This window comes from Triticum dicoccoides, chromosome 4A (assembly GCF_002162155.2).
Source record: "Triticum dicoccoides isolate Atlit2015 ecotype Zavitan chromosome 4A, WEW_v2.0, whole genome shotgun sequence".
Taxonomy (NCBI): Eukaryota; Viridiplantae; Streptophyta; class Magnoliopsida; order Poales; family Poaceae; genus Triticum; species Triticum dicoccoides.
The window spans coordinates 589,458,090-589,470,558 of NC_041386.1; positions in this window are offsets into that span (position 1 = coordinate 589,458,090).

A 12,469-nucleotide genomic window follows, 5' to 3' on the forward strand; every position below is an offset into this window, starting at 1 on the left:
GCTCGGGTTTCCAACTGACCCCCAAGCTCGGCCCCCTTAGCCGCCGATTTTGGCCCACTTTCGGCGGAAATCGGCCCAATTTTGGCCCATGTTCGGTGTGGTTTGGAACAAATTGAACAAAAATTATTTTTTATCACATAGTTCATCACAGAAATCAATACAAATCAAATAGTTCAACAAATCAAACTCATAATTTGAACACAAAAAAACTCATATTTCATCACATGTCGAGCTAGGTGTTGCCCTTGAGCCTCTATAGGTGCTCCACCAAATCGTGCTGCAGTTCTTGATGCACATGTGGGTCTCGGATCTCCTGACGCATATTGAGTAAGGCAGACCAGGGTGCCGGTAGCTGGTGATCAACTTTGGCAAGAGGACCCTGCATGTAATATGGTTCAGTGTCAAACACTGGCTCTTCCTTCTCGCTCTCAATGATCATGTTGTGCAAGATGACACGGCAAGTCATGACTTTCCACATTTGATCTTTCAACCAGGTCAGAGCGGGGTACCAGACAACAACAAATTGAGATTGGAGCACACCAAACGCCCACTTGATATTCTTCCTGCAAGCCTCCTGACACTTGGCAAAGTAGGAGTTCTTGCCTCCTGGCATAGGGTTTGAAATAGCGTTCACAAATGTGGACCATCTCGGATAGATGCCATCTGCTAGGTAGTATCCCTTGTTGTAGTGGCGCCCATTGTCCTTGAAGTTCACCGGAGGAGCATGACCTTCAACAAGCTTGGCAAAAACATTCGAGCACTGCAGTATGTTGATGTCATTGTGAGTTCCTGGCATACCGAAGAAGGATTGCCAAATCTAGAGGTCCTGTTTGGCCACCGCCTCAAGTACCAAACTGCAAGCTCCTTTGGAACCTCTGTACATCCCCTACCAAGCAAATGGACAGTTTTTCCATGCCCAATGCATACAGTCGATGCTTCCAAGAATCCCAGGAAATCATCTTGTTGCATTCTATACTAGGATCCGAGCAGTGTCTTCAGCATTGGGTGATCGCAAGTATTATGGTCCAAACATTGCCACCACTATTCTGCAGAACTTGTACAAACACTCAATGGTGGTGGACTCGGCCATGCATCCATAGTCTTCCAGTATATCACGGGGAGCTCCGTATGCAAGCATCCTCGTAGATGTCGTGCACTTCTGAAGTGAGGTGAATCCAAGTGTGCGGGTGCAATCCTTCTTGCACTTGAAGTAGCTGACGAACTCTCGGGTGGAATTCACAACCCCAAGGAAGAGCTTTCAGCTCATCCGATAAACGGCGCCGAAATACTTACTCCCCGTGCAGTGGAGCGTCGGTGAAGTAGTCGGCGTCGAGCAAGCAATAGCCCTTCAGTCGATGCCTCTGCTTTGCCTTTTTCCGGCCCGGCGCCGAAACACCTCGCCGCGGCTTTGCATTGCTCGCGAACAGGCGGCCAGAGCGGTGCTACCTCTTGAGCATGCTACCCCTTGGGCCCCCCGCTGCGCCTAGGGTTGGGAACCCTAGGGAAGGGGGCGCCTCCACTTGCCTTGGGGGGCACTCCACCCCCTTGGCCGCCGCCCCCCCTAGGAGATCCCATCTCCTAGGGCCGGCGCCCCCCTTGGGGACCCTATATATAGAGGGGGGGATGGAGGGCAGTCGCACGCATGCCCCTGGCGCCTCCCTCTCCCACTCCAACACCTCCTCCTCCTCCGCAGAGCTTGGCGAAGCCCTGCCGGAGTACTACCTCTCCATCACCACCACGCCGTCGTGCTGCTGCTGGAGCCATCTTCCTCAACCTCTCCCTCCTCCTTGCTGGATCAAGGCGCGGGAGACGTCATCCGCTCCGTACGTGTGTCGAACGCGGAGGTGCCGTCCGTTCGGCGCTAGGATCTTCGGTGATTTGGATCATGACGAATACGACTCCCTCAACCCCGTTCTCTTGAATGCTTCCGCTGACGATCTACAAAGGTATGTAGATGCACTCTGATACGTCTCCGTCGTATCTACTTTTCCAAACACTTTTGCCCTTGTTTTGGACTCTAACTTGTATGATTTGAATGGAACTAACCCAGACTGACGCTGTTTTCAGCAGAATTGCCATGGTGTTGTTTTATGTGCAGAAAACAAAAGTTCTCGGAATGACCTGAAACTCCACGGAATATCTTAGAATAAATAATAAAAAATCCTCGCCAAAGATGAAGAGCAGGGGGCCCACACCCTGTCCACGAGGGTGGGGGGCGCGCCCCTCCCCCTGGGCGCGCCCCCAGCTCGTGGGCCCCCTGGTGGCCCTCCGACGCCAACTCCAACTCCATATATTGGCTTTCGAGGAGAAAAAAATCAGAGAGAAAGTTTCATCGTGTTTTACGATACGGAGCCGCCGCCAAGCCCTAATCTCTCTCTGGAGGGCTGATCTGGAGTCCGTTCGGGGCTCCGGAGAGGGGGATTCGTCGTCGTCGTCATCATCAACCATCCTCCATCACCAATTTCATGATGATCACCGATGTTCGTGAGTAATTGCATCGTAGGCTTGCTGGACGGTGATGGGTTGGATGAGATTTATCATGTAATCGAGTTAGTTTTGTTAGGGTTTGATCCCTAGTATCCACTATGTTCTGAGATTGATGTTGCTATGACTTTGCTATGCTTAATGCTTGTCACTAGGGCCTGAGTGCCATGATTTCAGATCTGAACCTATTATGTTTTCATGAATATATGTGAGTTCTAGATCCTATCTTGCAAGTCTATAGTCACCTACTATGTGTTATGATCTGGCAACCCCGAAGTGACAATAATCGGGACCACTCCCGGTGATGACCATAGTTTGAGGAGTTCATGTATTCACTATGTGTTAATGCTTTGTTCCGGTTCTCTATTAAAAGGAGGCCTTAATATCCCTTAGTTTCCAATAGGACCCCGCTGCCACGGGAGGGTAGGACAAAAGATGTCATGCAAGTTCTTTTCCCTAAGCATGTATGACTATTTACGGAATACATGCCTACATTATATTGATGAACTGGAGCTAGTTCTGTGTCACCCTATGTTATGACTGTTACATGATGAACAACATCCGGCATAATTATCCATCATTGATCCGGTGCCTACAAGTTTTTCATATACTGGTTTACGCTTATTTACTTTTCAGCTGCTACTGTTACAATCACTACAAAAATACCAAAAACATTACTTTTGCTGTCTTTACTTTGTTACCATTATCACCACTATCATATTACTTTGCTACTAAACACTTTGCTGCAGATACTAAGTTTCCAGGTGTGGTTGAATTGACAACTCAGCTGTTAATACTTGAGAATATTCTTTGGCTCCCCTTGTGTTGAATCAACAAATTTGGGTTGAATACTCTACCCTCGAAAACTGTTGCGATCCCCTATACTTGTGGGTTATCAAGACCTTTTTCTGGCACCGTTGCCGGGGAACATAGCTCTATTCTTTGAGTCACTTGGGATTTATATCTGCTGGACACTATGAAGAACTTGAAAGACGCTAAGACAAAAATTTATCCCTCAACTACGAGGGGAGGTAAGGAACTGCCATCTAGCTCTGCACTTGATTCACCTTCTGTTATCATTAAGCTAGCGACACCTAAACCTACTACTGCTATGAATTCTGATATGTCGCATGTTATTGATGATGCCACTTCTGCTATGCATGATACTTATGATGAAACTACTTCTATGCTTGATACTACTGTGCCACTTGGTGAATTTCTAGATGAGCAAATTTCTAAGTCTAGAGAAAGAGAAATTAGTGAACCTGAACACGATGATGTTAGTGATGATGAACCTATGCCTGTTATTCCTGAGGGTTATCTTTTTAATAATGAATCTTATGAAGCTATTCTTGCTTGTCCGGATAAACCTGAATGTAAGAGGTTACTAATTAAGTGGAGTAAGGAATCTTTTAGAGGTAGGATGAGACCCGACCCTGCTTTTGCTACTTCACCTATCTGTGTTCCTGATCAGGATTATTATGATATTACTGTTGATCCAGATATAATTACTTTGGTTGAATCTGATCCTTTTTATGGCTATGAATCTGAAACTGTTGTGGCACATCTTCGTAAGTTAGATGAAATAGCTGCCCTGTTTACTAATAATCTGAGATCTCGCCACTTTTATATACTCAAAATATTTCCGTTCTCATTAAAGGGTGATGCTAAGAAATGGTTTAATTCTCTTGATCCTGCCTGTGTGCAAAGTCCCCAGGATATGATTTATTACTTCTCTGCTAAATATTTCCACGCTCATAAGAAACAAGCTGCTTTGAGGGAAATATACAATTTTGTGCAAATTGAAGAAGAGAGTCTCCCACAAGCTTGGGGGAGGCTTCTCAAAGTACTTAATGCTTTGCCTGATCATCCTCTTAAGAAACCTAAAATATTTGATATCTTTTATAATGGACTAACTGATGCTTCCAGAGATTACCTGGATAGTTGTGCTGGTTCTCTTTTCAGGGAAAGAACACCGGATGACGCTGAAATTTTATTGAATAATATGTTGGCAAATGAAAATAATTGGGCACCTCCTGAGCCACCTCCCGAGCCAACTCCTGAGCCAGCTCCTGAGCCTATTCCTAAACCAACTCCGAAGAAGAGAGGTGTTCTATTTCTCAGTCCCGAAGATATGCAAGAGGCAAAGAAATCTATGAAAGAAAAAGGTATTAAAGCTGAAGATGTTAAGAATTTACCTCCTATTGAAGAAATACATGGTCTTAATTTACCGCCTGATGAAGAAGTATATGATCTCAATTACTTATTTACTGAAGAACCTCCCGATATCCCGACACAGGTAGTAAAGGTAAATTCTCTCTATAGATATGATAAAGTTGAAGTCCCACCTACTAAAATTGCTACTCAGTGCTTGGATGAGTTTAATGACTTTATGTTTAAGCAAGATGACTTTAATGCTTATTTTGGTAGACAATTAAAGCAGAATACCTTTATGATTAAACGCTTGAGTGATTATATGGATAATATTAGAGGTGAACATAAACTTGTTAGCAAACATGCTTCTATGGTTACCACTCAAGTAGAACAAGTACTTAACGCTCAGAAAGAAATGCTTGATGAAATGAATAGTAAGAAAAATGATTATGCTGTTAGAGTGGCTACTAGAACTGGTAGAATGACTCAGGAACCTTTGTATCCTGAAGGCCACCCTAAGAGAATCGAGCAAGATTCTCAAAGAAATAATATTGATGCACCTAGTTCTTCTAAAAGGAAGAAAAAGAAAAATGATAGAACTGTGCAAACTTCTAGTGAACCTATTGCTGAACCACCTGATAATCCAAATGATATCTCTATGTCTGATGCTGAAACACAATCTGGTAATGAACATGAACCTAGTGAAAATGTTAATGATGATGTTCATGATGATGATCAACCTAGTAATGATAATGATGTAGAAGTTCAACCTGCTGTTGATCTTGATAACCCACAATCAAAGAATCAACATTATGATAAAAGAGACTTCGTTGCTAGGAAACATGGTAAAGAAAGAGAACCATGGGTTCAGAAACCCATGCCTTTTCCTCCGAAACCATCCAAGAAAAAGGATGATGAGGATTTTGAGCGCTTTGCTGAAATGATTAGACCTATCTTTTTGCGTATGCGATTGACTGATGTGCTCAAAACAAATCCTTATGCTAAGTATATGAAGGATATCATTACTAATAAAAGAAAGATACCGGAGGCTGAAATTTCCACCAACACTTTTAAGGGTGGAATACCAAAGAAACTTGGAGATCCAGGAGTACCTACTATACCATGCTCCATTAAAAGAAATTATGTTAAAACTGCTTTATGTGATCTTGGAGCCGGTGTTAGTGTTATGCCTCTCTCTTTATATCATAGACTTGACTTGAATAAGTTGACACCTACTGAAATATCTTTGCAAATGGCTGATAAATCAACTGCTATACCTGTCGGTATTTATGAGGATGTGCCTGTTGTGGTTGCAAACGCTACTATTTTAATGGACTTTGTTATTCTTGATATTCCCGAGGATGATAGTATGTCTATTATTCTTGGAAGACCTTTCCTTAATACTGCAGGGGCTGTTATTGATTGCAACAAAGGCAATGTCACTTTTCATGTTAATGGTAATGAGCATACGGTGCACTTTCCGAGGAAATAACCTCAAGTTTATAGTATCAACTCTATTGGAAAAATTCCATCGATTATATTTGGAGGTTTTGAATTTCCTCTTCCTACTGTCAAAAAGAAATATGATATACTTATTGTTGGGGATGTCCATATCCCCGTTGAGGTAACATAGTGTTATTTGAAATTTCTCTGGTTCCATGATTATCGGAATGAGTTTGTTAATAAGACTTGATCAACCTTGTTAGTGGATTCTTTTTGATGAGCATGAGATGGATGAAACTAGAAGCACAACCTTCTGTACCCTCTTTATATTTTTTGTTCTTTAGTAGAAATAAAGTAAAATAGTATTTTTCTGTCTGTTTCTTGACTTATCCGTGCAATATAAAAATATCCGGAAAATAAAAGTCCTCAGAATGCCATGCCAATTTAATATGATTTATTCGAGAATATTTAAGGATTTTTAGTGCAAAAATTACCGCGGGGGGGGGGGGGGTGCTGCCACCTGGTCACGAGGGTGGAGGGCGCGCCCGCCTGCCTCGTGGGCCCACGGTGGCCCTCCTCCACTTATTCTTGCACCCATCTTCTTCCTCTGTCTCGCACAAACCTGAAAAACCAACTCAAGCTCGTGTTCCAGCAACTTTTGCTGTGATTTTCGATCTCCTTGCTCAAAGCACCTCTCGCAAAACTGCTTGGGGAGATTGTTCCTTGGTATGTGACTCCTCCATTGGTCCAATTAGTTTTTTTTCTAGTGCTTTATTCATTGCAAATTTGTGCTGCATAGGTGACCATGTTCTTGAGCTTGCATGTCAAATATATATGGTTCCAAGTAGTTCTAATGCTTGATATATGCTCTAGGCACTTGTATGAGTAGTTGCTATCAATCTTATTGAAGTTCGTTCACTTTGTTTGAAGTTACTAAAAATTTCAGATTGTTTCAGAAATAATGAAGAGACTTTTGAGGGGCTCGTCAAGCCAAAGTTCTAAGGAGAAACAAAAGGAAGAAGAACAGAAGCCCAAATTTAATCTGCCTCGTATCACGGAGGTCCGGCCGTGTGAATGGCCTTCCGATGACTTCTTGAGAAGTGCCGGGATTTATGAAGATTTCTATCTATTGATTGAGAACTCCGGCCTCACCAACTTCCTCCGCGACCAACGTCATCAGTATCTCTTACTCACAAATACTTTTGTGCAGAACTTCTACTTTTTCCCTAAGAAATCACCTCCAACAGTAGAGTTCCATTTATATGATGTTGCTAGGGAGATGACATTAGCTGCATTTTGCGAGGTTTGCAAAATACCTTTCGAGGGTTCTTTAGATGAACCACACCGTAATGAAGTGGAAGCTTATATTGACACTATCACTGTGGGTGAAACCAGGAAGGTTTCTGATGCAAGAATTACTAGTATACATTTCCCTATTTTACGCTACTTTGCCTTATTTGCTAGTCGTTGCTTGATTGGTCGCGGGAACTGTGGGAACCTTAGTATTCCTGATATTATTATTTTGCTCCATGGTTTATACCGCAATAACTCTGTTAGTATGGGTGGAATTGTTGCTAGACGGTTGAGTATGAACCGTACTAAGGGCCCCATCTTTGGAGGTATTTATGCTTCACGCCTAGCTGAACATTTTGAAATACCTATTAGGCATGCGGAGAAAGAAGAAACAGCGTTGCCCCGTGCTTATTTAGATTATAAGAGTATGGTAACGCATGATTTTCTTGTTAAGAATCACGAAGGGGCGCTTAAATATAAATTGTACTTTGATAAACATCACCCTGAGACTATTACTTTGCCTGCTCCCTCTTTGTTTAACTTGTCTGCAGGTACTTACATTGTTCCGTGGGCGGCTGTTCAAGCCTATCGGAATCCTGCACCAGCCTCGGAACCGGAGCCTCCACGAATGTCTGTTTATTCTTGGGATCCTGAGGCGGTTGTCAGCCAGTGGCAGTCAGAGTCCTCTTCATCACATTATGATCCCAACTATTCTTCATCGCAGTACGACCCCAGCTTCACCTATGGATATCAGCCAGGTTATCCCTGGCAATAGACCAACTTAGGCCAAAAGCCTAAGCTTGGGGGAGTACGTATTTCCCACCGACATTACATTCATTTTCACACACACACTCATTGCTAGATGTCGGTGCTCATACTCTTTCACTGTAATATCCATTCTAGTTTATTTTCCTTTCTCCTGCTTTCTTCTTGTGTGTTTAATAAACCTTAAGAAAAACAAAAAAAATAGTGTTAGTCTACTTTCCATGCTTGTAGTAGAATTTTAAGAAAACCCAAAAATATTTCCCGTCCTTCTTTTGCTTGTTGGGAGCTTTCCCGTGTAAATAGTTTTTATTTGTCTTTTCCTTTCTTTGGGGGTCGAGAAGACTATATTGAAAATGCTAAGTGGATCTTATATGCAAGATTGTTTATTTAACTTAGAGCCCATATTACTTGTCTTCTCTCTTGAGTTGAATGCTTGCAGATTCCAGCTTAGTCCAATGCACGTGCACTCTTATTATTATATACACCGTTCGGTCGTGCAAGTGAGAGGCAATAATGATGATATATGATGGACTCATTGGGATGAGAAAAGCTGGTATGAACTCGACCTCTCTTGTTTTTGTAAATATGATGATTCATCGTTCCTGATTCAGCTATTATGAAGTAAACGTATTTGCAGTGACATTTAGAGATTATAGTTGCTTGTGCCATGCTTGATTAGCTATGAGTTATAATGGTTAACCTTGCGTGCCAACATGCTATTGAGATGATTATGATGTGGTATGATAGGATGGTATCCTCCTTTAAATGAATTGAGTAACTCGACTTGGCACATGTTCACGCATGTAGTTGAATCAAATCAACATAGCCTTCATGATATTTATGTTCATGGTGGATTATATCCTACTCATGCTTATATTCAGTGTGAATTAATTTTAATGCATGTTTAAGGCTATTGTCGCTCTCTTAGTTGGTCGCTTCCCAGTCTTTTGCTAGCCTTCACCTGTACTAAGCGGGAATACTGCTTGTGCATCCAAACTCCTTAAACCCCAAAGTTGTTCCATATGAGTCCACTATACCTTCCTATATGCGGTATCTACCTGCCATTCCAAGTAAATTTGTATGTGCCAAACTCCAAACCTTCAAATGAAATTCTGTTTTGTATGCTCGAGCAGCTCATGTGCAACTATGGCTGCCTATATCTTCCATGCTAGGTGGGTTATTCTCAAGAGGAGTGGACTCCGCTCCTCATTCACGAGAAAGGGCCGATAACCGGGATGCCCAGTCCCATGATCCAAAAAGATCAAAGCAAATCAAAATAATTAAACAAAACTCCCCCTGGGACCCGTTGAATGTTGGAGGCACTCGTTGTTTTGAGAAAGCCATGGATTGATGCTTGTGGAGGAGGGGGAGTATAAACCTTTACCATTCTGTTTGGGAACTGCCTATAATGCATGTAGTATGGAAGATACAACGATCTCATAGTTCTTGCGTTGACAGTGAAAGTATGCCACTCAAAATATTATTTATCTCTATTTCAAAAATCGAGCTCTGGCACCTCTACAAATCCCTTCTTCCCTCTGCGAAGGGCCTATCTATTTACTTTTATGTTGAGTCATCACCCTTCTTATTAAAAAGCACCCGCTGGAGAGCACACTGTCGTTTGCATTCATTATGATTGGTTTATATTGGGCATGACTTGACTGGATCTCTTTTACCATGAATTACAATGTTTAGTCAGTCCTTGATCTTTAAAGGTGCTCTGCATTTATGCTTTGCGGTCTCAGAAAGGGCTAGCGAGATACCATTTGTTATATCATGTTATGATTATTTTGAGAAAGTGTTGTCATCCGAGTTTTATTATTATGGCTCGCTAGCTGATTATGCTATTGATATGAGTAATTGTGAGACCTACGTGTTATTGTGAGTATGGTTAGTTCATAATAATTGCAAAAACTTGAATGCTGGCTTTTCATGTTTACAACATCAAGAGCAAACAGAGTTTGTAAAAGTTTTTCTTTTTCTCTTTCAGTTTGTCAACTGAATTGCTTGAGGACAAGCAAGGGTTTAAGCTTGGGGGAGTTGATACGTCTCCGTCGTATCTACTTTTCCAAACACTTTTGCCCTTGTTTTGGACTCTAACTTGTATGATTTGAATGGAACTAACCCGGACTGATGCTGTTTTCAGCAGAATTGCCATGGTGTTGTTTTATGTGCAGAAAACAAAAGTTCTCGGAATTACTTGAAACTCCATGGAATATCTTAGAATAAATAATAAAAAATCCTCGCCAAAGATGAAGACCAGGGGGCCCACACCCTGTCCACGAGGGTGGGGGGCGCGCCCCTCCCCCTTGGGCGCGCCCCCTACCTCGTGGGCCCCCTGGTGGCCCTCCGACGCCAACTCCAACTCCATATATTGGCTTTCGAGGAGAAAAAAATCAGAGAGAAAGTTTCATCGCGTTTTACGATATGGAGCCGCCGCCAAGCCCTAATCTCTCTCGGGAGGGCTGATCTGGAGTCCGTTCGGGGCTCCGGAGAGGGGGATTCATCGCCGTCGTCATCATCAACCATCCTCCATCACCAATTTCATGATGCTCACTGCCGTGCGTGAGTAATTGCATCGTAGGCTTGCTGGACGGTGATGGGTTGGATGTGATTTATCATGTAATCGAGTTAGTTTTGTTAGGGTTTGATCCCTAGTATCCACTATGTTCTGAGATTGATGTTTCTATGACTTTGCTATGCTTAATGCTTGTCACTAGGGCCCGAGTGCCATGATTTCAGATCTGAACCTATTATGTTTTCATGAATATATGTGAGTTCTAGATCCTATCTTGCAAGTCTATAGTCACCTACTGTGTGTTATGATCCGGCAACCCCGAAGTGACAATAATCGGGACCACTCCCGGTGATGACCATAGTTTGAGGAGTTCATGTATTCACTATGTGTTAATGCTTTGTTCCGGTTCTCTATTAAAAGGAGGCCTTAATATCCCTTAGTTTCCAATAGGACCCCGCTGCCACGGGAGGGTAGGACAAAAGATGTCATGCAAGTTCTTTTCCATAAGCACGTATGACTATTTACGGAATACATGCCTACATTATATTGATGAACTGGAGCTAGTTCTGTGTCACCCTATGTTATGACTGTTACATGATGAACCACATCTGGCATAATTATCCATCATTGATCCGGTGCCTACGAGTTTTCCATATACTGGTTTACGCTTATTTACTTTTCCGTTGCTACTGTTACAATCACTACAAAAATACCAAAAACATTACTTTTGCTGTCTTTACTTTGTGACCGGTATCACCACTATCATATTACTTTGCTACTAAACACTTTGCTGCAGATACTAAGTTTCCAGGTGTGGTTGAATTGACAACTCAACTGTTAATACTTGAGAATATTCTTTGGCTCCCCTTGTGTCGAATCAACAAATTTGGGTTGAATACTCTACCCTCGAAAACTATTGTGATCCCCTATACTTGTGGGTTATCACACTCCGATCACTCGTTGCTAGATGAACTCATAGATAGATCTTGGTGAAACCGTATAATTTTTTTATTTTCTGCAACGTTCCCCAACAATGGCATCATGAGCCAGGTTTATGCGTAGTTCTCTTGGCACGAATAGAACACAATTTGTTGTGGGCGTAGATGTTGTTAACTTTCTTGCCGCTACTAGTCTTATTTTGCTTCAGCGGTATTGTGGGATGAAGCGGCCCGGACCGACCTTACACGTACGCTTACGTGAGACAGGTTCCACCGACTGACATGCACTAGTTGCATAAGGTGGCTAGCGGGTGTCTGTCTCTCCCACTTTAGTTGGAGCGGATTCGACGAAAAGGGTCCTTATGAAGGGTAAATAGAAGTTGACAAATCACGTTGTGGCTTTTACGTAGGTAAGAAAACATTCTTGCTAGAACCCTATTGCAGCCACGTAAAACTTGTAACAACAATTAGAGGACGTCTAACTTGTTTTTGCAACAAGTGTTTTGTGATGTGATATGGCCAAAGTTGTGATGAATGATGAATGATATATATGTGATGTATGAGATCATGTTCTTGTAATAGGAATCACGACTTGCATGTCGATGAGTATGACAACCGGCAGGAGCCATAGGAATTGTCTTTATTTTTTGTATGACCTGCGTGTCATTGAGAAACGCCATGTAAATTACTTTACTTTATTGCTAAACGTGTTAGCCATAGTAGTAGAAGTAATAGTTGGCGAGCAACTTCATGGAGACACGATGATGGAGATCATGGTGTCATGCCGGTAACAAGATGATCATGGAGCCCCAAGATGGAGATCAAGGAGCTATATGATATTGGCCATATCATGTCACTATTATTTGATTGCATG